The sequence below is a fragment of the Sciurus vulgaris genome (assembly GCF_902686455.1).
Source record: "Sciurus vulgaris genome assembly, chromosome: 15".
Classification (NCBI taxonomy): domain Eukaryota; kingdom Metazoa; phylum Chordata; class Mammalia; order Rodentia; family Sciuridae; genus Sciurus; species Sciurus vulgaris.
Genome location: NC_136476.1, coordinates 88,315,316 through 88,336,603, shown reverse-complemented (window position 1 = coordinate 88,336,603; position 21,288 = coordinate 88,315,316). Strand labels below are relative to the sequence as shown.

General features: G+C 60.0%; 1 long non-coding RNA gene across 1 annotated transcript; it reads left to right on the top strand.

The window, feature by feature from the left end:
- Positions 1-2,145: 2,145 nt before the first annotated feature.
- Positions 2,146-6,634, top strand: LOC306644719. Its single transcript, XR_013759451.1, has 3 exons — positions 2,146-2,457; positions 5,043-5,998; positions 6,367-6,634. It is a non-coding gene; the product is annotated as an uncharacterized lncRNA (long non-coding RNA).
- Positions 6,635-21,288: the final 14,654 nt, after the last annotated feature.

The following is a 21,288-nucleotide window of genomic DNA, read 5'->3' as shown; positions in this document are numbered from 1 at the left end:
TGCTACTTTAATTTTAGAAGCACAGTTACTTCTCAAAAGGAGGGGCTGCCAGGTGGTCCCCATTACCTTCAAGGCCCAGCTCCCCTGGAAAGGGCAAGTTTCTTGTGGCGTCTTGGGCTCCAAGCAGAAGCTGTCCTCTCTCCTGTGTCCCGGGAGCCCAGGGTCCGTGTCTGCCAGCTCACCAAGGCCACCGCCTCATCCTCAGGCCAACGTAGAAGCCTCTGTGGGCATCAGTGAGGGGCACAGCGGGGGCCGCAGAGGGACAACACCCTGGAGGAGGGTGTGAGGTGAATGGCCCCCGAGGGTCACTGCCCTGCAGCCCCGTGGCACAGTGTGAGACAGAGGGGCAACCCGGGTTCAGGGCCTTGTGATGGAGGCAGTGTGGCAGGAAAGCAAGGGCCACCTACCGCCCAGCCAGGAGGCACACCGTCAGGAGAGGCGGGCACCTGCCACAGACTCGCTTATGCCTGTGTGCGCGAGCCCGTGGGCGCCCCTGTGCCCGTGTGTGCCTGTGTGCGTGTGCTGTTGTGTGCCCACGTGCGCATGCGTGTGTGTGCTCGTGTGTGCCCGCGCGCACGTGTGCGCGTCCATGCCCAGTTTCCACAATGCACACAATTGCCTCCAAAGGAACGGGGGTGTTCTTTGGAGAGAGGGTGCGTGTTTGAATTTCAATTGGCTGTCTCAACAATGTCCGTTTAATCAGTGTGTTTTGAAGGGGAAATGAAGGAAAATTATAACTCATCCGAGAAAATGGCTCGTACGTGCTCAGCTCTTCTTGTGGGTTCCGGAGACCCACCCCCAGGTCTGCAGAACCGGAGCCCAGCGCTGTCCAGGCCAGGGGAGGGAGAGAGGCTGTGAGGACAGGGACTGCGGGACACTGAGGACATTGCCAGGGGCAGAGCAGGGTGGTGGGGCTGGACATGGGGATGTGGAGGGAGCAGGTTGGTGAGCCGGTCCCTCTAGGACTCTGTCCTTGGTGCCAAGGGTGGGGGTCTGGGTCCAACAGGAAGAGCAAGGGCCACTTGGGGCCTGGGCTTGAATTCAGGTTCAGCCCTGGTTGTCTGCGAGAGCCGAGACCCCGTTTCCTTATTTGTAAAATTTACAGAATCAGGGTGACGGCTGTGGACCAAGTAAGATAAGGCTTTAGGGTCAGGTCTTGGCAGATGGGGCTGGACACTCTTCGAGGGATCCTGGAAAAGTCCCATGTTAGAGCTCAGACTTGGCTATGCTTCTGTCAAAATCCCTGGCTTGCTGGGCTCCTGGGACCACAGGCCTGGGTCTCTGCTCCTGAGTGCTGCGCCCAGGTGAGGGCTGCTTGGTTGGAAGCCCTTCAGTTTCCTGCTCTGGTGCCCACCGCCTCAGTTCCAGCCCACTCTGCACCCACAGTGCCTTCCTCTCCTCTGCACCCCTGCCAGAGTGTCCTCCAGTGCCTGGCCAGCCCCACGGTGCCCGTGCCTGGGCTCTGTCCTGGGCTGGACTGTGTAGTCCTAGGTCACCCCTCTCACCCATTGCCCACTCTGGTCCTCAGGCCCCAGCCTGCAGAAGGTGCCCAAGGCCGGTGGGTCCTGTTTCCAACACGCTCAGGAGAGCAGCTCACTGGGCAGGGGCAGCAATGTGGAGAGGGATGGAGCAGAGGTCCCAGAGTCTGGAAGCAAGGGGCGCGAGGCCGTCCTGGGTCCGAGAGGAGCCCCTCCCCTTGCCACCTGACAGGAACTAACTGTGCCTTCCTGAACACCTGCCAGTCAGGCCAGGCCAGGTCCTGTTCCTGGCTTCAGGGAACAGGGGCCTCCCTATTCAGGGGTGAGGAAACGAAGCCCAGCAGGTGGAGGCACTGGGGACAGAACCACTGGTAATGTCCCCAGCGTGGGACACAAAAGCCCCTTCCCTACACTATGAGGTAGACAGCAAGACCCCAGGCTTCCTCAGGAGCCAGGGGACAGGGACATGGGAGACGCCAAGTCACTGTCCCTGGGGTGCGCCCTCCCTCACCTGGCCCTCTGGCATGCCCACATTGCTGGCCCTGCCTGCTGCCCGCCTCTGCTGCAGACTCGGCCAAGAGCTGTGCGCCCACGGGGCCACACAGCTGCCTGCACGGCCGCTGGCTTCCCCAGCATCATTGTTGGGCAGCTGGGAGGTTTCCAGCTCCTCGCTGCATGAATAGGGTTGCTGTAAGCACCTTGGCACGGACTGCCGTCCCTCCCGAGCGCCTCGCTCCCTCGCACGGGGCCTGGGCCCTTCACGCACTGTCCTTTCTCTCCTGCGCAGCTGGGAGCCAGAGGACGCCTCCAGGAAGTTCATACCACCTGTGCGCCTGGCTGTGGGCGAGTGTCCAGGCAGTGAGGGGCTCCTCCTCGTCCAGCACGTGTGTCCAGCCCTGAGCCCACCACTGTGCGAGCACACAGCTGCTGTGACACGAGCCAGCCCCTCTGCTCCACAGACCAGGAAGCCGAGGCCCAGGTGAGAGGAAGCCCAAGCTGGAGTTTGCCTGGAGTCCAGTCTCGTCACCAGACCCCGCCCTCTGGGCCCCTGTGCATGTGTGCCGTCCTTGTGTCCATCCCCACACGTGCGCTCCGTCCCTGTGCTGGAAGGTTGTCCCCAGGAAGCACAGGCCCCGTGCCAGCCCCCTCCACGCCCACCCCAAACGCCTTCATGGGGCTTGTGGGCTGAGCAGAGCTGCTGGTCACCCGGCTGCCTCCTTCCCACCCGGGCAGTCTGTGAGGTAGGACCGAGCTTCCTGGGGATCCCGGGGGCCGGCCACGTTGGAAGCCCACGCTCACCCTCCAGCACCTCCGCCTGCAGACCTCAGCTGGAGGCAGTTGGATGGATGGGTGAAGGGGTGGGTGGACAAGATGGCGAGAGGACAGATGGACAAGTGGCTGCTGGAGGGCGGCTAACTGGGAGGAGCAGTAGGACATGTCACCAAGGCCTCAGGAGGTGTGACAGACACCCTGGAGGGGACATGAAATGGCCTCTGGCAGGAGGGGGAGTAAGGCCCCCTCGCTGCCAGGGCCTCTTCTGACCTGTGGCAGACGGGACTAGACCACCAGGGCCAGTGCCCTGGCGAACCTGGCTCTCTGCCCTCCCCAGGCAGCCCAGGACAAGCTCTCCCAGCCCGAGCCGAGCTTCCCCACCCCAGCTTTGGGCTATTATTGGAAACCCAGTTTGAACAGGCCTGCCTGTGGGCAGGAAGGAGAGGCCCTGGGGGGCTCAGACCAATCCCCGGTGCCCCTGCCCACCCCATCCAGCCTGCTTCGCATGCAGCACAGGCGCTAAGGAGCTGGGGGTCGTGCTCACCCCCAAACGCTCCAGGCCATGAGTCCTGCTGGGTCTGGGTGGGCTGGACACCTCCGTCATTGTGGGCAGGTGCAGGGCTCTGGAGCTCAGCCTGGGTGGTCTGGCTGGGTGGCTGGCTGGGGGTGCCAACTCCTGGAGGAGCGAGCTGGCTGTGGGTTGAGGCCCAGATGCCCCCACCCCATGTGTCCCTAGGCCCTTCTAGCCTGGGCGGCGGGTCCCAGCACAGGAGCAGCCCTCAACTGCCTAACCTACCCACATGATCCTGTTTTCCTCCAGGGCAGCTGCTCCTCCAGGGGCCACCAGATGCTCACTGGTCTGGCATCGCCAGCCCCTGGGACTGAACCCAGACAGAAGAATTTTAAACTCCAAAGTCCACCCCGCTGAGAACCCTGGAAATTCCACCCCCGTATTCTGTTCATTTTGTGACTTTTATTTATGTTGAGAACTTTGTTTCCTGAGAAATTGCATCGTAATCCTGTGCTTCGTTCCTTCCCCAGCGGGGCAACTTGGGTCCAGGGTCCATTGCCTGTTCTGTGTCCATCACTGTTCTCAGCAGCACAGCTTGTGCAGGACTGACCTGGCCCAGACTGGCGCAGCCCTTCGGAGGTCGAGAGCCTGGCTCTGGGGTCCCTCCCTGGAGTCTGAATCCCAGGTTGGACACACAGAGCCAACCCTCTCCTGGCCTCGCTTGCTTCCCTCCCGTCCCGGAATTGTTGGGAGAACAGGTGGGAGGAAGGGCAAGCAGGTGACCTCCTTTGCCCTGCAGCTTGGAGGGAAAGCTGCACCCTGAGAAGGGGTCTGAGAGGAAACCAGGCTGCGCTCGTGCCACGCGGGCCCAGGACAGGGGTCCCACCGCCACTGACAGCCCCTGTGCTCCCCAGGGAGGATGGCAGGCAGCGGGTGCTGCCCATGCAGGCCTGCCCACAGGCGGGCTCTGAGCTGCCCGGGCTCCTGGGCCTGCCAAGCCACACAGAGCTTGGGCCTCCCACCCCAGGAAAGTCAACGGCCTGTCTTTAGCAGATGTGGAAGCTGCAGGAAGAGGCATCGAGGTGTAAGCAGTGCCCCCCTCCCAGGAGCCCTGCGCCTCGGGTGGCCCCTCAGCCTCTCCGACACAGGGGAGCAGGGAGCACCTCTGCCTCCTGGCTCAGGACTCCCATCCTCAGGACGGCCCTGTGTTAGGAGGTCAAGTCACAGACCAGGGAGCTGAGGCCCCAGAAAGATGGCACAGTGGCCCCGTGTGAGCGGGGCCCTGCCCTCCACCTCCAGGGAGGCCTGGGCACAGTGCCCAGAACAGATCCGTGTCCCCTGGGAGCCTGAGGCCAGGTCCCCGTGTTCCCTCCTTATGCACACTGGCCCTCGGAAGGGTCTCGGCTGCAGGGGCTCCCACGCAATCACCCCCGTGTGGCAGAAGGCTCGCACGCAGCACATGTGGGGCCTGCCCGCCTCGCCCTGCTGCCCCTGGGCCTGCCTCCTCATCTCCATTAGCAGGGGAGGACAAGCTGTCCTCCAGGTGGGCATTCCTTAGAAAAATGACTTCATTATCACCTTCAGGGCTGGTGTTGGGGGAGGGTGTGTGGCCAGGAGGGGCAGGGCTCAGCAGCTGGGCCCAGGGTGGCAGGGACCCCCACCGGGGAGGCCTGACCGAGACGGATCTGTGGGATTAAGGGGCTGGAGGGAAATATTACATTATGATAACAAATCACTCAGCTGATTGGAATTTAATTATGTCTCTTTTATCTTGGTGACAGTCATGCACCTGGGATCAAGGCCCTGGCTGCGGAAGCAGGGGCCAGCTCAGCAGGAGCTGGGGGACTCAACCCAGGGGACCAATGAAGCGGAGCCCTCCCTCGCCTGCCCCCAGGAAGCCACCAGCCACCCCTCCCCTCTGCTGTGGGAAGCCACAAAGGGGCCCTTCTTCAGGAGAGTGGGACTCTCCCGGTCCTGGCCAAGGCGGCCAGTTAGGAAGGCTGCTCAGGGCTGCCAAAGCCATCCCAGGAAGGGCAAAGCAGCTGCCAGACTGCAGTGCAGAGGACCCCGGCCCCAGGAACAGCCTGCTTCCCAGCAGGGGGTGGCCACAGTGGCCGTGGGCAGTCTCCAGAGCTGGTGCCGTGGGTGGGGGGCCTGGGAGGCTTTGTGGCAGCTGGAATGGGCCAGGCCAGGGAAGGCTGGACCTGGGCTTTTGCTGGGAGCGTGCCTCACGGCCCGGCTCCTTGAGGATAGACACATCTGGATTTTTCTGAGGTAGCTTTGTTTTTTGAAATTTTGTCCCAGGAAATCCTAGGATGGCCTCTCCAGTCAGGGCCATTTCCACCAGGGGACATGTTAACCATGGGCTTTGCCATCACCCGGCCTGGGTCCCGGTGGGCAGCGAGACCTTGGTGATTCCAAGGCAACCTGGTCCTGGGGCTCTCGGACCCTCTGGGCCCCTTGGGGTGGGGTTGCTCTGAGGGATCCTCTGCCCCATTGGAATCTGTGGGGTGTGGAGGAGCTTGGTCACCTGACACCTCCCGCCAGCTCCCTGCTGTGGGGTCCGGATGGGGTGCTCCCATTCAGCCCCCTGCAAGGGCTGCCAAGAGGGCCCCGTGTCTGTCCTGACAGGCCCGTGGTGGGCAACCCGGCAGGATTAACGCCGTTTTATGGACTGGCCGATGGCTGCTGAGTCATGGAGCAAGACCATCCATCAGCAGAGCCGCGAATGACAGAAGTAAGAGCGATGTCATTGCTTGGGGACGGGGAGCGAGTGGGCGGACCAACTCTTCCACCCAGTTCCCGGCAGGGGTGGGACGGGGTGGGGTGGGGCGGAGGGGAAGGGATGTATGTGACTGAGCTCAGTGGGAGCGTGTGGGCCCCGCAGCAGCCTCTGCCCCTGCAGGGAGGAGTGCGCCAGCCTTTGGGGTCCTCAAGTCCCAGGCTCCCGTGTGCTGTGCGCTCGTCCTGGGTCTACGGGGACCACAGAGGCGTGCGTGTGGACACGGTAGATGCGTGTGTGGTGCTCTGCGTGGGCCCCTCAGGCTGGAGGGAGCGTGGGGGACTCTGGGTTGACAAACACAAGTTGTTGTCCACCTCCGGCAGGTCTGGGCTGGGTCCTCTTCCCTGATCATGGAGAAAGTGGCAGAGCCGTGTCACATGGTTCCTACGAGGACCGATTGGGACAGAGTGGAGCCCTCGCCTGAGACTTGCCGGCAGTGTCCATGGCGCTCGGGCAGGGTGGTCATGAGCTGGTGCCTGGTGGTACAGGTGGGACCTAGGAGACAAGGCAGGCGAGGCTGTGGAGGGAGCCAGCTGGGCGCCGTGGGGGCTCTGGAGTCCAGGAGCTGCCGTCTGTGAGCCAGGTGCCCAGGAGAGCCCCTGAAGACCAGGAAGCCAAAGCAGCCCAGCCCAACGGCCGGAGAACAGTGTCCCGGCTCACGCAGCGCAGCAAAGGGACAGAGGTCTCCCTTTGAGGCCTTTTCCCAGAGGCCTTTTCCTTCTATTCTGCCCTCAACAGTTCAGGTGAGGCCCATCCATACTGGGGGGCAGCCACCTGCTGTCCTCTGTCTACCAGTCCGAGTGCTGTCTCATCAGGGGCCATGCTCACACACACACCTGCAGAAACAGCTTTAACCAGCTACCTGTGCACCCTGCAGCACGCCTGCCATCCCAGCAGGATCACAAGTTCAGGGCCAGCCTCAGCAACTTGGCAAGACCCTGTCTTAAAATTTTTCAAAAGGACTAGGGATGTAACTTAGGGTACAGCACCCGGACTCAATCCTCAGTACTGAAAAGCTAAGAATGAAAAATAAGAATAAGGGTCGAGGCTGCAGGCACCTGCCTGTGTGGCTTGCTGCCGGGTGTGTAGGAGCCCGCAGGAGCCCGTCCCCTGGGCAGGGTGTGTTCCACCAGGCACATCTGCACACGTGCACTTGGCACGGCTGGGGATGAGCGTGAGCTGTGGGCTCTTCTCGGGGGTGTGTTTGTGCTCTTCTGAGCGTGCAGGCCTGAACCTGTACCTGTAGGCAGGGTGGGTGCAGGCCTGTCCACACAGGCCGAGGTGGAGGGTTGCAGGGACGCTCTGGTTTGGGGGCTGCTGACCGTGGGTGAGGTTCCTTCCTGCTCTGCCCTACTAAGGCTCACTGGTGGCCAGGCCATCTCTGCAGCTAAGTACTACCATGCAGAGCCTGTGGCTGAGCTCTTGGGTCCTGCTGGGCTCAAGCTGCCAGTGGCGACGGGATGCTGGCTTTGGACAGAGGGGCGGCTGGAGTCAGGGTGCCGTGGGATTCTGCAAAGGCACTGAGGTCAGCAGAGGGACTCTCCCTGTGCTCAGCCCTCAGCACTGGGGGCACAGACATGAACAAAATCAGGGGCACCGCGGCCAGTGCTGTGTCTCCAGCCCTGTAAAAGGCCCACCCACAAGGCCCCTGCTCCCATTGAGCGAGGGCAGAGCTCTACTGGGCTGGAGGGTCATCCCAGGGCAAGACCAGACAGCCTCCCCACCTCCAGGCCCCTGCTCAGGTGCTCCAGTTCTTTCTGAGGGGCAGGTGGAGCCCCTGAGCTTCTGAGGAGCTGCCTCCCAGAAGACCATCTCCAGAGTTAGACAGGCCTGAGGTGGGGCCAAGGCAGCTTGCCTCACTGCCCTGTGCCTCAGTTTCCCCATCCCTGCCCTGGAAATCCAGGAGAGGCAGCAGTGGACAAGGCATCAAGGAGCTTGGCCTTGCAGTTTGGGCTGAGCTGCAGGGGAGGCTGTTGGTGGGGGCCCATAGCCTCCAAGATGCTGCCCGGGGAGAGAGCAGGGGTCAGTGCAGAGTCCTTCCCAGCTCCGACCTGGGGCTCCAGCCTGTTCAGGAGGTGGGGGGTCAGTGAGTTGGGATGTGTGTGTCGCACACCATCCATGAATGCATATGTGAATGGACGGACACTCGATCTCACCAGAGGCTCTTGTGACAGGTTGGCGTCCTCAGGACCCAGGAGCAGCTTTCTTCGTTCTGTCCACAGGAACCGGATGGCAGCCTCCACATGCCATCTCCTCGCCCACTGTGAATCAGTCCTGAGATACAGCTTTCAAGTTCACTTTCAGTGGTGCACTCTTGTTCGGCACGTGGCGGGATTCATTGTGACACATTTGTACAAGAACATGACGTAATATGATCCTGAAATACGACGTTGCTTAGGACGCATCTGTGAGCTGAGCACTGACCAGCCCCTCCTCCTCCCTGAGGTCTGGAGCCCTGGACAGGGTGCCCATGAAGCCCCTGCTATGCGTGGCCAGGGAGGTCACACGGGTGGGCAAGGGCAGTGGGAGGCAGCCCTTGGTTTGGGCTCTACCCTGAGCAGTGGCGCCTGCCCTGCTGAGCCCACCATGCGGGGCCACAGCACGGCAGAGTCGAGAGGGCCGGCTGGAGCTGGGGTTCCTGCAGGCCTGGAGTACCTGGTGCTGCTGGGCAAGGCAGAGGGGGTGCAGAGTCAGGGAGCCCGCCGTGGCCTCCGGAAGAAGTAGTGCTCCTCGGGACCCCTAGCCTGCACACGTGGGGGGCTGACGGGAGAGCCCTGGCCTCAGCCCCATGGGCAGTGGCTCTCCCACCACCGGCTGCCGTCCCCTGCCTCCTCTCAGAGTCTGTCGGCTCAGACCGCAGCCCTCGCCCTGAGCTCACCGCCAAATCCAAGGTGGAAACGGGTGCTGTTCATGCACGTGCGGGGCCAGGCTGCTGGCTGCCGCGCCCCTGCGCGTCCAGATCCTGACTTCTGGGGGAAGTATGGGTGGCAATAAGAGTCGGGAGGGGGACATTCCCATTCCAAGCCAGTCGCAGCCGTTGGCACCCCAGTGCGCCCTCGAGAAAACCAGCAGCTGGCCGGGAGAGCAAAGAGCCAATTTCCCAGCAGGCCACAGTGTGTGGTACAGCCGAGGGCCTGGCTGGGGCTGGCAGGGGACCCGCCGCTCTGCCACTCACGTGGGGACTGAGACTGTCTCTTGCTTGGGATCTGGCAAGTCAGTTTTGTGCCATCCAGTGAACTGGGGACACCTGAAGACCGGGGATCCCCTGCTGGGGGGGGCAGGCCGCCGACACTCATGTGGCCCCTGGCCAAGCTGCTGGCCTGCATCTCTGGTCACACCTGAGCTGAGGGCTGCTCCTCAGCTGTGGAGCGCAGCACCCCAGACAGCCGGGCCAAAGTATCAGGCATGGGGCCGGAGGCCGTGGTTTGCCTCCTTGCCCAGGCACTCTGCCCCAACTGCCCTTCTCCCCGCCCAGCCCGATGCCGTGGTCACCAGAAACATGAACAGCGGCACAGGCTGGCCTCTCCCCTGACCACAAGCTCCCTGAAGCCCAGCAGCATCTGCTTGGTTACCTGTTTCTCCCGCCGGCGTGAGCGCAGCCTTGGTAGAAATCTGCTGAGTGGACAAGTGACCCATCAAGGACCCCAAGCTCCTGCCTGAGGCGAGAGGAGTTTATTCCACCTGTCATGTTGACCACAAGCTCAGGGCAACCTCTGGAACCCTAGCCCTGTCTGGAAATGGAGCTTCCGGATGATTCTCCAGGGATAGTTTTCACAGACACCTGATCCTGAGGACCTGACCTTTTGCGGTGGAGTTGGGGCGGGATGCCCTGGGCAGGGAGGGTGGGCTTCCAGCCCTCCCAAGGTGGCCATTGCCAGGGGAGAGGCAGGTCTGCTCCCTGAGCCTCTGTGTGCCCAGACCCAGGTGTCCACTCCTGAGGGCATCCGTGCCAGGCATGAGGCCTCCCTGGGCCTCTGGGGGCCTGGCAAGTTGGCACAGCGACTCTCTCATGCTCCGCGCCTGTAGGTGTGCCTGGGACCCCCCTGCCCAGGACTTCTCCCCAGCACAGGCTGTGGGCCCCCGCCCCATGCCATCAGCTCTGCTGCTTTCTGACGGCGACGTTGGGGACCTATGGGGGTGGGGCCTCATCTGCCTCCTGCCGGGTCCTCTTTGTGGACAACGTTGCCCCTGGCCACTGCACCCCTCAGGACATGAGCTCATGGCATAGCCCAGGGGCCACCTGAGAATTTGCTGGAAATCCCAGGTTCCCACAAGGTGCTGGCCAGGACCAGCCTACCCGCAGGGCTGGGAGGGAGGAGGCTGGCCCCTGGCAAGACAGAGGCCTTCTGACAAGCAAGCCGGGAGCTGGGGCTGTGGCTCAGTGGTAGAGCACTTGTCTAGCTTGTGTGAGGCCCTGGGCTCGATCGTCAGCACCACGTATAAATAAAATAAAGGTATTGTGTCCACCTGCAACTAAAACAAAATATTTAAATTTAAAAAAAGAAACAAGCCAGGAAGAAATGCCAAGTGTTCCCACCCTCTTCCACTGACCATGCCACACACTGCCTGGTCCTGGCGCCCACCCCCACCCCATGCCTGCATCTACCCCTCTCAGGGCCCTGCCTCCACGCCTGCCCTTCATCCCACCTGGCCTCCAGAGCGTCTCCCAGAAGCTCACACCAGACCATGATGCTCCTCTAGACCCTTCTGTGGCTCTCCACTGCCCTTAGATAAAACCCAGACCAAGGCTGTGCCCCTCCTGAGCCCACCTACAACTCCACCCAACAGTCAGAATTACTTGCTGCTCACGATGGTCCTTGTCCTTGTCAGGATCAGCGTAGCTGTTCACTGTGCCTGGGGCCCTTGCTCTGAACTCTACTGACCCTGACATAGTGATCCTGACTCCCACACTCTGCCTCAGAGTGGGGCCCATCCCGGGAAGGATGCATCCTGCTCAGGAGAGGAAGCAGGGGAGGAGCAGCCGGGAGAGGGGGTGCTGCCAGGTGCAGGTGGACACATGCAGGTTGGCATGAGGCCTCCTGACTGTCACAGGCCTTGGTCTTGGTCAGTGGGGCCAAGTCCTCAAGGTGGTGTGACCAAGAGGGCTGAGCCCAGTGCTGACCAGCCCTGACCAGCCCAGTCATGGTGGCCCGAGTTATGGCAGCTGGAAGGACCCGGCTCCAGTTCACATCTCACGTGTTCCCTGCTGTCCAGTGGCCTGCTGGGCTCCTTCCAGGGCCTGAGGCCTGTGTCGGAGACTGTGGCCTCAGATCAGTGGAGGGTGATCTCCTTCACATCTGAGAAGGGACAGTGGGGAGACATTTTGGGGCCTGCTCGCCTCCAGCCGTTGGGCTTTCTGATTCTGAAACAGCTGTGCTGGCCGAGCCCAAGGCCCTGGGAAAGCCCGGTTTGTGCACATTCTTTACAGCCACAGCTGGGCCAGGGAGGCCCCTTGTTCCCATACCCTGAGCTGCGCCGGGGCCCCGTGAGGAGAGGGACCCTGTGTCTTCCTCCCTTAGTGTGTCCCGAGCCCCCGCCTCTGCACCTCGGGCTTCGCCCTGCGTGCTTCCCTGGCTTCTGTGCTGAGCGCCATGAGTGACTGGTGACAGGCCTGCGTGCATGCCCTGACCCCAGCAGCTCCGGCCTCCAGGCCCTGGGCGTGCTCCAGGCGGCCTTTCCTGAGGCTACCACAGCAGAGCACCACGGGATGACAGGAATGCCTGGTCTCCAGTTCTGGAAGCCAGAAGTTTGGACCCAGGGTGTGGCGGGGCCGGCTCTAGACTCTAAGGGGTCCTTCCTGCCTCTCTCAGCTTCTGGAGTGCCAGTGAAGTTGGCATCACATCCCTCCAGGCTGCCCGTGCTTGCGAGTGGCTTCTCCCCAGGTCTGTCTTCACCTGCTGACCTTCACCACTGCCCTTGTGCAGGTGATATTACCTCCATTGTATAGAAGGGGAAACTGAGGTGGGCTCAGCAGCCCCTCTGCTGCCGTAAGCTGTGCAGAGGCTGAGCCAGCATCCCAGCCCCAGGGCCTTTGCTCAGCCCAGAGCCTCCTTGCAGCAGCTGGGGAGGGAGCTGCATTCTGGTCTTGGGCCTCTGAGGTGCAGTGGGAGGTTCCAGTGGTGAGGTCAGCGTGCTTTGTCCTGGCCAGGTGACCTTCCTGACCCCTGACCTCTGGATGTCATCCAACCCAGGCTCAGGGAGACTGAACATCAGGGAAATGGGCTTGCAGTGGGCTCAGGTCTCTGGCCCTGCCTCTTGTCCATAATGCAAGGGCCTTGAACATGCAGCCCTCCCCTGGGAGTCCAGGCACAAGTGGACTTCATCGAAACGTAGGCGCAGACCCATGTCCCTTGAGCAGAGGGACAGCTCCTCTGGCTCTTTCCCCTCCTGGGGGTGGGCCAGCTCTACACATGGTGGCCACGAGGTGGGCACAGACTGCTGTCCACCTGTGGGTGAGTGGGTAGGCAGGGAAACAGCATTCAGCTGTGCAAGGGAGGGAGCGCTGGTCCCCGCCGCAGGCAGCTCCTCCCAGAAGCCTGGTGCAAATGTTGCGGTGACCTAGGATTCTGCTCGTCTGAATGTCCAGAAAGGCAAGCCCACAGGAACAGAAAGTAGACCAAGGGTCGCCAGGTGGGGACGCAGGTGGGCGTGGCTCCTTTGGGGTGGCCAGGCTGTTTGGGAATCAGCACTCTGTGTTTGTGCTGAATCCCCAAGAGCACACTGGGAAACAGGGCTTCTATGGCATGTGAATGATGTCTCCATTTTCAAAAGGAGTCGCAGGAGGATGTGAGGGTCAGTCCCGTGTGCCAGCTCCGCTGGGCTAAGGGATGCACAGGGAGCGGGTAAGCTAGTCTGGGAGCGTCTGCGAGGTGTTTGCAGCAGAGATCGGTCCTGGAACCAGTGGACCCCGTTAGTCAGTCTCACCACACTGGGTGGGCTTCGTCCTACCTGTTGAAGCCCTAACCAAACCAAAGGGCGGAGGGAGGTTGCTGTGATCTGGGAATGTTGGGACAAGGTTCAGATGCTGGGTGCTCATTCCCCACACACAGCATTGAGAGGTGTTGAGCCCTTTAAGAAGTAGGGCTAGTGGGTGGTTGGGTCTTGGGTTCCCCTGTGGAAGGGAACAGGACCTTTGCACAGGAGAGGGTCAGCCCGGGCTGGTTTCCTTGACAGTGGGTTGAATAAAGCAAGGTTAACCATCTCCAGGTGTACTTGCTCCCTCTCACCAGTAACCTCCCTGCCACTGGCACTGGCTGATGCCACACCATGCTCCTCACCTGAGAGCTGAACGAACCTCTTTTCTTTATAAAGTACCTTCCTTGGGTGTTTAGTTATGGCAACAGAAAGCAGACTCAGATGAAAGGTGAGTTTTTTCTCTCTCTTCCCCAGACGTCCATCACCTTCCCTGGACACAGCCTCTCCTAGGCTTGAGCCTTTGGTCTTGAGCTGGAGCTGCACCCATAGCTGTCCTGTAGCTCCAGGTTGCAGAGGGCAGACTGTGGGACATTCAGCCAACATCACCATTGCCGGGGCGAGTCCGTAATAACTCTTTCTATTCTCTGCACACCTTTTTAAAGGATTCTTCCTCTCTGGGGACCCTGACGAACGCCAGGGAGCTGTGGGCAGTTAGGAGACACTCTGCTCTGGTGCTTTTGGAGTCAGGGTGTATGTGCAGCCCGACTCGGCCCCTGTCAGGGGGCAGGTGCAGAAGTGGGAGGGTCTCACATGGCCCTGTGGGCCTCAGAAGGTCAAGCTGGAGCTGTCCTTAGCTCAACTCCTTCATTTTACAGAGGGAAGACTGAGGCCAGAAGGTGAGAGCAGCTTTGTGGAGAGTTTTAATTTCCAGGAGCTCGGCCCTGAACTCTGATCTCAAAGACTATGGCAAGGGAGCGGCTGGGCAGCAGAGCTGATGGACGCATCAGCTGGGTCCACGCCGGCACCCAGAGCTTGGGCCTCGGCCCTCTATCTGGAACTCTCCCATAGGTTTGCAGCTAGCCATTCGCTGGTTATCTATCGATGTCCAAGAAATGCCCTCCTGGATACACAGTAGCTGAAAGCATCAATCACCATATGCAGCTCCCAGCTGTGGGTCAGGAATCCAGGAGCAGCGTGGCCAGGAGGGTCTGGCCTGCTCCCTTGAGAGGTGGCCACCAAGCTGTCCGATGGGCTGGCTTGGCTCAGTGAGGTTGGGTGATCCCCTTCCAGGGGACCCTTGCACATGGCTGGCCAGTGGGCGCTGGCTGCGGGCAGGAGGCCCTGACCCTCTCCTCGGGCTGCTCTCACACCATGGTGTCGGCTTCCCGGGAGGGAAGGCAGAAGACACTCGTCTCTTACGTTCCAGCCTCTGAGTCGCATCTTTCATCTCCACAACATCCTGCTGATCACACAGGTTAGCCCTGTCCAGTGTGGGAGGGGACCACAGAGAGACAGGACCACCCGGAGTGGGGTCACTGGAAACCCTGGTGTCTGCCTCTGTCAAGCAGGGACTCTGCTGTTTGCTTTGCAGACCAGACTCTCCTGGGAGCTGGCGAGTGCGGCTTCTCCAGCTCTCCCTGCTGCTGGTTTTAGTCCTTGCAAATAAATTGATGGTGATTCCCTGTGATTGCCGGAGATGCACCGAGTCCCGGGCGCATCTCTCTGCCAGAGGCGACGTTTTTAAAGCTGCCTGCCTAGCACTATCTGTTTGGTAGGCAGGAAGGCTGACAAACTTGAGTACTGATGGCAGAAATGTCCCCGGGCACAGCCCGTGCTGTCCCCTGGGCCCTGGCTCACACAGGACAGTGAAGATGAGAGGGATCCTGTCGAAGCTACTGGAGGGATGGCCGACGCCGTGATAATAAAGAGCATTCTCAAATCAATAAGAAAAATGCTGCCACTGCACATCTTCTCTATCCCTTGGGACCCTTGCCCACTGCCTGCTCGGGGTCCTCAAGGCTGAACCAACAGCCCCTGCTCGCCAGGGTCAGAGAGCAGTGAGTCCGGCCCAGCCAGGCTGTGGAGTTGCCCAACGCCCTCTCTGGAGCTCCCCGTGGGCCCGGGTCTCACCCCTGCCAGGTGCCCCTCCCTCGGCCCTCCCTGTCTCTGGGGTCAGCTCGCTGCCTTCCCGCGTCCCTTCAATCCCAGGTGAGTCCTTCCCTCACTTCCGGCCCCAAGGGCGCCTCGGCCCTGCAGTCCCCACACTCTTTGCCAAGCTTCTCTGAACAGCAGGTGGGTGTCAGTCGCTGGGAGGACGCCGGTGCCCATCTCCAGGGAGCGTGGGCCAGGCGTGGTGGACAGGTGAACCTCCATCTTAGAGATGGTGCCTGCAGAGGCACCCATCCTGGTCACTACTGTGGACAGTAAGAACGTGAGAGCACATCCAGCTACAGAAGCCCCAGCAAGACGACACCAGGAGCCAAAGGAATGGTCAAGGGCAAGGGCACGGCAGCAGTGGGCAGTCCTTTGCAGCCCACCAGGCTGCAGGGTGCAGGGGGACAGCGGACCACCTGCCACAGGTGTCGCGCCTGGCAGCCACCGCCCCCAACCTCCCAGGCCAGGGACCTTTGCAAGGAGACTGCCAGGCCCCATGAAGACCAGCAGAGAAGGACGCCTGGGGCTCTTCATTCCAGGGATGTCGGCTTGCCACCAGCCTCCCCAGGACCCCAACGAGACCCTCCTCAAGCGTGTTCGAGGAGACGCAGGCAGCCTGAGCCATGGCCGTGAAAACGGTGCATTAAACTGGCAATTGGTGGGAGGTGCATTGATACCAACCTAACTAGACTGATCAACTATTTGATTGATACACAGGGTGCAAAATAGTGAACTGAAGGATCCAAACTGCCAGCTTCCACATGGAATGGGGTACGCTGTACGCTGTGTACAGCTTACACGTACTCAGCTACTTCCAGAAGAAAGACGAGGTGGCAATTGAGTATTATTAAGGGCGATGTCTTAGGAGAGACTACTGACACTTTTCTTCGCCTCTCATCTGTTGTCTTGTATTTTCTGGACTTTCTCAAATGAATTTGCGTTTTTGGATTAAAGCAGAAATGACTTAACAATGCACTTTGCGCAGGATGCTGCACTTGGAGGTGCCCCTGGGGCCCGTGGTGGGACGTCTGCAGTTCACAGATGCCTGTAATTTGCACAGCGGTTGGGAGACCGAGGCAGGCCCCGAGACCTTGGTGGCGCCTGGCTCTCGCCTGCCTCAAGTTCACCGTGTGAACTTGGGCAAACTGCTTACTAGGCCTGGGCCAGACCTGGCCAAATGCCTCCTGGGGTTTACTGCCCCCTCTGCCAATGAGTCCACTCTCTCCCTCTGCAGGGGACATCCAGGCCTGGTCAAAGGAAGGGTGTCTGTATAGGCCCAGACTCCTGAGCTGGGCAGTGTCTGGCTGGGGACACAGTGACAACCCCTGGAAGCCCCTGGGAGATGTGCATAGCTGAGTGGTTAATCCTGGGAGGAGAGAATGACCAGGAGCTGGGTCCAAAGGGAGGACTTGAGCCAGGGCCACAGAGGACGACTGGTGTCCCGAGGTCAGTGCGGGTCAGACAACCCCAAGCTTGTGGCCAGGAGGCTCAGGATTCAGAGAGAGCCATGGAGGAAGGGAAGGTGTGGATGGGTGGGGTTTCCATGCCTCTGTGAGGGAGCCCTGTCCCCTGAAGGCCAGCCTCCGAGGCCCAGAGTCTCCTATCCCTGAGTCTGGATGGCTTGAGGCTTCCGAGTGTGGACCTGCCTGCCTCCCCGAGCCTGGGTCTGCCCTGGCAGCAAACATGCTCCTGCGCAGCCGGGGCGTAGGCGAGGCCGATGCAGGGCCCTTGGCCCCGGGCTCTCCTCCTCCTCTTAGCGGCCCCCCGTGCAGTCCTACTGTCCCTGAGGCTCCCTCCACTGCCTGGCCAACCTGAGACTGACACTACGTCCCGTCCCTCCCGGGAGGCCTCTTCTGCCCAGCCCGGACTGGGCCCCCAGCCTCTGCCCCCACCTCAGCCCAGCACTGAACTTGCTGGACCATTGTCCCCCGGGACAGGGCAGGCTGTGCACTGGGCACAGCTTCTTCCCCAGCTTGGAAACTAGGCCACTATTTAGGAGCCTCTGGGCTGCACTTTTCTGAATGCACACCAGAGGTCAGAGAGGAAGAAAAGCAGACCCTCCCACCCAGCATGGTCGCCCAGCCCCCTAGGGTGGGCCTCGGGGCTGGCCGAGCCCGGGGAGGAGCCCCTCCTGGCCTCTCTGCCCCCTCCTGGGCATCCTAGGAGTGCAGGTCTTCTACTCTCTCCTTTCTCTCCACAGATGACTGCTTACCCGCCCTCCCTGCTGCCCCCCTCGGCCCACCAGGGCATCCAACTGGGCTCGCCCACAGTGCTGGCCACCCCAACTGGGCAGTGGGCTCTGTTGCCCTCCCATTGTGTTGGCTCTCAGCACCCCAGGCCATGTCCCCCGTCACCACCAAGCCACCCAGCCAGGGGCCCTCCCTCTTTACTTCTGACTGGTCATTGTCGATAACGCCCTATTAAAAGTTAGAGATGCATTTTCCTCCTGCCAATCTTTTTCCTTTTCATTTAGCAGACATTGATTTTTCCCCTCCTGGAGATGGAATGGAAATGAAACCACACTCATCTCTTTGGGGTGATTTAGTCATCAGAGCCCGAGGCAGTGGTCAGGCGCGCTGCTCTCTCGTCAGCTCGTTCACGGGTCGCTCCCTGACTGGGACAGCCATTTAACCTTTCTCCTCTAGCTGGAGAAGGAGACTCCTGACCTGGGGGGGCAGGAAGCACTCTTGACCAGCCAGAGTCGTCTGGTGAAACCTCCACGAGAGACCAAGTTCAAGGTTGCACTGATGCCACACACAAAAGTGGCAATTATTCAATCAACTTGATTGGGGTAGACAGCACCAGGACTTCAGCTGTGTCCCCTTCCCCTCAGCTCCCAGGCTCCCTCGGCAGGAGCCCAGGTCTTTGGGAGCCCCCGCCTGACCTCACAGGTTTGTGGAGAGGACATATGGGCTAAGCCCAGTCGGCCTCATGAGGTAAGGAGCAGGTGCGTGAAGGTGGTGTGGGGTGTGGTGAACACCAGTTTGCAGCCAGGGTGGCTCGGGTAAGTCACTCTGGGACTTGGTGTACTGGTAACTACAGAGACTACAAGAGCATGGTGGGTGCTCTACAATGATGAGGTTGCCAAGATGGTGTCAGCGATGGTGGTAAAGAAGCTGGTGGTGGTGCTGGTGATGATGGTGGTGGTGACAGTGGTGGTAATGCTGGTGATGGTGATGTCAGTAATGATGATGGTGATGATGACGGTGATGAAGATGATGATGGTGGTGATGTTGATGATGCTGGTGATAATGGGGGTGATAATGGTGGTGATGACGGTGATGAAGGTGATGATGATGGTGATGATGGTGATGATGGTGGTGATCATGGTGATGAAGATGAAGATGATGGTGGTGATGATAGTAATGATGATGATGATGATGGTGGTGGTGAAGATGTGATGGTGATGGTGTTGATGTTGATAATGATGTTGGTGATGGTGAAGTTGGTAATGATAAGGGTCAGGATGATGATGCTATCGGTGGTTAATAAATGCCTTTCTCATGGGCTCCCTGATTAAACAGTCTTGCAAAGAGCCCTTCCAATATAATACTTCTTCTGCTGAAATCGGGTCTCAGTCCTCAGCCCTTGAATATGGCTGACTCTAGCATGCTTAACCAATGTACTGCATTGGAAGTGATGCCATGTGACTTCCAAGCCCAGGTCAGAGGAAGCTTGTGGCTTCTCCTCTGGGCCCCCTGGGACATGCCGGCAGCCCTGAGCTGTGACCAAAGAGTCCATCTACCCTGAGAATGTGCTTTAGAGTCCAAGCATCACACAGGGTGACAGTCCCAGCTGAGCCCTGCCTTCTTGTCATGCTGTTGAGGAATCGGACTTGTGATAAAACTGTGGTGGGCCTTCTAGAGCATCCTGCTGCCAGCTGGACTCCTCCCCTGAAACCCAGTCCACGTTACGTGGAGCAGAAGAACCCAGTGGAATTCCTGACCTACCCAATTGTGAAACACAATAAGTTGTCTTTGTGAGCTGTTAAACTGGGGGGCAGTGTGTCCCCATGTCTGCAGGTGGCATCTTGGCTCAGCAGCACTGGCCCAACCCACTGCCTGGGCCTTTCCTGCTGTGGGATCCATTTGAAACTGTGGCCACCTCCTTTGGATCAAGGACCCTCAAATTTCCATCCTCTCAGCACAGGAAAGACAGCACACTTAGAGTCCACAGAGCTGTAGAACTCCCTTGAGCAGGGCCACATGTGGGCCTCCAGGAAGAACCCAGTGCTGTGGGGCACAGTGGTGATGCCTGTGATCCCAGAGACTCAAGAGGCTGATGCAGGAGGATGGCCAGTCAGAGGCCAGCCTCAGCAATTTAGTGAGATCCTCAGCAGCTTAGCAAGAAACTGTCTCAGAATTAAAAAGAAAAGGGCTGGGGATGTGGCTCAGCAGTGAAGTGCCCTTGGGTTCAATGCCCAATACAATGGAAGGAAGGAAGGAAGGAAGGAAGGAGGGAAGGAAGGAAGGAAGGGGGAGCAAGCCCAGCACAGTATAAGTCAGGAGCTGCCGCCAGGCACAGGGGTACCACCTAGGCCTGAGTGCAGCCACCAAGGAGCAGGACAGCCAGGAAGACAAGGCTGGCTACCCCATCAGCTCTTGGGTCTCCATGCTAACCACCACCCAGGGCTTTCTCTTGCCCAGCCTGCCAATGAGGAGCCACTGGAGGGCCCTGCTTTGCTGCCTAAGGTATCCCTGGGGGGACAGGGCGTGGACGGTGAAGTGAATGGCCCATCCACTTCCTCCTGTACCCGACTGGAGGACCTGCTAGCTCTCTTGCCCAATTATTTTTGAGAATCTGGGGTCTTGGGGCTTTGGGTACTGGGTTAGAATTTGAGCCCAGATCTGCCTGACACCCAAGCGTGTGTCCCCTGCCCCTTTATGGGCTACCTGGCAAGATGGACAGGTTCATGGTTAAAGGTGAGAGTGCCGTCTGCATCCCTTTTCCTCCCAGGAGGGGCAAGTCCTGCTGCCTTGGATGAGATTCCCCTGGCCCCGCTGCTGTCCCTACAGAGAAGAGCCGGGTCCCTGCCAAGGCAGAGGCGAGACCTGCTCTGGGCAGACAACACAGTAGCTCGCTGCCTTTTATCCAGGGTTTGAAAATGGAATGCAGCCAAGCTGGACAGTGCGGAGGTGGGAGCAGGGTTGGCGCAGGCCTGCTGGCTGTGCTCCGGGTGCTGGGCAGCTTTTCCAGGCCTTGCAGGAGTCACTGGGGCCTGGAGACAGAGCCAGGCGTGAGGAGGGCAGGCCACGCCGGGACCTGAGACCCGACACCCTTGCCTCAGGTGCCTGTGCTGACCCTGTCTGAGTGGCCCGTCCCTCCACCTGCCATCTGCCCACTGGGCCTGCCTTCACAGTGCACCCACTGCACGGCACCCACCAAATGAACAGCCTGCTGCAGGAGCACACGCACCCACGCTGGAGCACACACGCCACGGACGTGTGTGCTTGCCCTGCTGGTGCCCTCTGAGACCGGTCCCTCCTGTTCCTGGGACTCTGCTGCCCACGGAGCTGCTGTCCCCCTCTGTGACCTTGGAGCCCAGTACACGGCTCTTCTGTTCCCAGGCCTCACAGTGAGGAAGCAGAGGGCTGGAGAGGGGAAGTCACACGCTAGCAAGTGGCAGAACCAAGGCTGGGGCTCCGGGACCTCCGGCCACCTCCTTCCTCCTACACCACCATGGCGCGTGGTCTCCTCCACTTGCTTCCGCCGGCCACACACGCGGGAGTCGGGGGTGGGGGCCCACACTGCCAGAGGCTGCTGTAGCCCAGGGTGCAGGTCTCTTGTGGGCATGTGTCCAAGAGTAAATGCTTGCTTGGTCACACAAGAGCTGTGTATTGAACGTTTAAAGGAAACACCACATTGCTTCCCAGAATGACTGTGCCCTTCACATCCCCACGGCCGGGCCAGAGAGCTCCAGTGGCCACATCCTTGCCACCAGCTGGAATGGTCCGTCTTTGAAAGTTGGTCATTTCAGGGATGTGGCGATATCTCAGGGTGGCATTACTGAATGTATTTATCAACCACTTATGTGCCTTCTTTTGTGAAATGTATGTTCAAATCTCTTGCCTTTAAAATTTTTGTTGGTTTTCTTAATACCAAATTTTAAAAATTCTTTTTATATTCTAGACACAAATCCTTTGTGTAGTGTATGCCTGGCAAATATTTCCTCTTGA